The sequence below is a fragment of the Mirounga angustirostris genome, unplaced genomic scaffold, assembly GCF_029215605.1.
Source record: "Mirounga angustirostris isolate CCGP_5_RB_7025 unplaced genomic scaffold, mMirAng1.0.hap1 SCAF_13, whole genome shotgun sequence".
Lineage (NCBI taxonomy): Eukaryota > Metazoa > Chordata > Mammalia > Carnivora > Phocidae > Mirounga > Mirounga angustirostris.
Genome location: NW_026991721.1, coordinates 69,515,181 through 69,518,397, shown reverse-complemented (window position 1 = coordinate 69,518,397; position 3,217 = coordinate 69,515,181). Strand labels below are relative to the sequence as shown.

Genomic DNA, 3,217 nt, shown 5'->3' with positions numbered 1-3,217 from the left:
GGAGCCAAGTTGTCTGAATTTACTCTCTGTGCCCAGAGGAAAGGGGGACATGGTTTTGCTTTCCATGAAGACTGTGCCTGATGGGAACCCAACTCCTAAACAGTACTCAAGGGAGAAATCTAGAAGCAAAGAGAAAGAAACACGGATTTTGGGGACTCAGTCTGTTCCTACTACAGGGGAGGACACCCAAACTCTGGGGCCCCTCCAATAGCAGCCTGAACCCTGGGTGCCCCAACGTCCTCCCTACCACCAAAACTGGGGGGCCTCTGCTAAGACCTGGGGGCGGGCAGCTGTGGGCGGGGGCCAGCTGAAGCAGCTCAGCCCCAGCGGCAGCACCAGATCCAGGCCAAGGTCGCCCTGCTTCCCTTCAGAGGACATAGGCTGGTACCCCAGAAGCTGCTACGCGCCAGGACACAGCTTCGGCACGCGGTGGACCTTGGCGAAGAGCAGCGCGTGGGGCCAGACCTGGGAGATGTTGAGCGAGTGCCTGGACGCAGTCTTGGCCTCGAGCTGCATGCCACGCCCATAGCCGTAGGTGATGTTGTGGATCCAGGCCTCCAGCTGCAGCGTGAAGCTCAGGAAGGGCAGCACCTTGAGCTCGGGCCTTAGCAATGCTCACTTGGCTGCGCACACCTCACGCACCACGCGGAGGCAGGGGTCAGCCTCCACGCGCGTGCCACTGGTGCCCAACAGGATGCTGTCGTCCCGTGCCAGCGGCGTGCGAAGCGCAGCACGGCCCAGGCCTTGAGCACCAGGTACAGGGTTCGTCGGTTAGGCTTGGGATGGCTGAGCAGCGAGAGAGCCCCTGCAGGTTGAAGAAGTGCACTTTGTTGAGCACCACGTGTCTGTAGGAGCGGCAGGCCTCCTGGGCCAGGCCGAAGGGCCGCCGTTCCAATGGCGGCTGATACGGGGCCTTGCTGCTGACGGCGCCGCGGGGGAGGCGCTGCAGGCGGGCTGTGGGCGCAGCGCTGGGACAGGTCTGACAGGTTGCGGCGCCACGGCAGGTGGGCGTGGAACGGGCGCATGTTGCACAGGAAGATGGAGCGCACCAGGTCACGCACGGCCATGTTACAGCTTGAACAAAAAAATTCAAAGTGTGTCATTTAGAAGACCTATCTTGGGTAGCCTTCAGCCTCTCCATCAGCTTTTCTTCCTTTTTCTTCTAGTTAGACCTCTATATTTCCCTTTATTCTTCCTTTCTGACTAAAATCTGAACCATTAACTAATTCATTTCTTGGTTTGTCTCTTATACCTGGTTTTCCTCTGTTGGAAACCTGCTTGACCCAATTAATTTGATCATCATTTAGTAAACATGCAGCCCTAAAAACCTAGTTTTGTCATCTACTGAGAACAAACCCATCTGTCCTTAGGGCCTCTCAGTAACCAAGCTCATGTGATTGCTATGTGAAACCGGAATGTCAATTCCATCAATTTACCCTCCATACATAACCATAACAAAAGCTGGAATATTATGTCTAAAATAAAGACATTCCAAGCCAAAAATTAGATACAAAGTCATTTGATGAGTATAGAATGAGAACAAGAAGACTGGATTGAAGTTAAGTGGCATTGGGCAAAATTTAGATAGTATAGTATAGTGCAGAGGCTCTTGGATTCACCTGTCAAATCTCAGCCTGAGCAATTACTAGCTGGGATGCCTTAGACAAATTAAACTTCTCTAAACTGTAATGTGCTCATTAGTAAAATGGGGATGGTGATAGTAACTAACTTCATATTAAATAATGCAGCATATGAAATATTTAGTAGAACAATGTCTAACCTATACCAAGTATGATCCTATTTGTGCAACCTCACAGTGAGGATGGTGGGGTCATCATAATTAAAAACTAAGGTGGTGGCTTCTTTCCTAGACCTCGATTGTATGTGGCATGGACCATGCCAATATTTGTCACCAGGCCTCCCCTTTTATCTTTTCCAGAGCTGACCAATAATCTTTTTAAGTTACACATTGTTTTCTTTAAGTCTGTGTTAAATATGTTAGTCAGTCTTTGCATGCCCATGAAACAATCTGACTCCTGAAGGTCATCTTGCACATCTGCTGGGAGCTACTCAGCATTGGGTTTTATAAATCTTAAGTCATGGCTATATTCCCCTACTTCCTCTTCTTTTGGAAGCCTGTTATACCTCTGTGTATAAAACCCAGTATTCTCATGGTGACAACATTTGGATAAATTTATACAGTGTCAGTACAAACTTTAGAAAAGATAAAAAGCTGCAGAAAACAACAACAACAACAACAACACTGCCACAGAGTCTAGAGAAAATGCCTTCCAGATCAGCAAACTGACCAGACAGACTCAGCATCTCAGTGGTCTGCAGGGACAAAACACAAAAGCATTAAAACAAACAAGCACACTAATCTTCTCAATCTCTTTAGTTTTTTTCTGGCCAAATTACTAAGTATAAGTAGCTTTTCTATAAGGCTGGTCTATTTATTTTTAAGTATTGTATATTATCCTCACTTGCCATTTTGGTTACAGTAGTAAATGAGTTACTTGTCACAACCAGTAAAAGCCCTATGTCCTAAATTTCTTCTAAGAAGTTTTTTTGAAGGTTGGAAATACAGCTGCCAGATTTCTTTTAAGATTTAATTTACACCAGAGAAATTGGACATGTGTGGCTTAAGAGAATTTTATGTCCTATCCCGGGTGCCCCCAGACCCAGGATTTCAGGGTCAAAACTCTTATTCCGAGGCACAACAGACTTCTAAAACATCCACTTGAGTGACAGCTTTGGCTTTCATGCCATCAAATCTTGACTAATCAGTCCTAAAATTGTGGGAATAAGACAAATGTAGACACATTGATTAATTGTGCCATCTGGAAAAATACTTGATAATTATTCTCTCTTAAAAAATATGGAGACATGACAGATGGATGTGTCTACGTATATAATTTTAATTTTAATATTTACAAATATACATGAAAAATAATTCATTATTTCAGTATTTTCATTTCATAAATTGATATAAGAAGAGGAATTCCCCTCCACTATGCTCCTTCACATCCTCTAGCACTACCACATACTTCTCACTTGTTTCATTCAATTCTGTAATACATGTATTTGCATGAAAACATGTATTTTCATTTTAGACAGTGCTCATAAAGTAATACTTGTGGAAGAGGGGTAAAGGCATATACTGTGATAGGGAGAGGATTAGTCAGCAAATATATTTAACAATTTTGAAATTTGGAGA

General features: G+C 44.9%; 1 pseudogene; it reads right to left on the bottom strand.

The window, feature by feature from the left end:
- Window positions 1–243: 243 nt before the first annotated feature.
- LOC123856536 (carbohydrate sulfotransferase 6-like) lies at window positions 244–1,067 on the bottom strand (annotated as a pseudogene).
- Window positions 1,068–3,217: the final 2,150 nt, after the last annotated feature.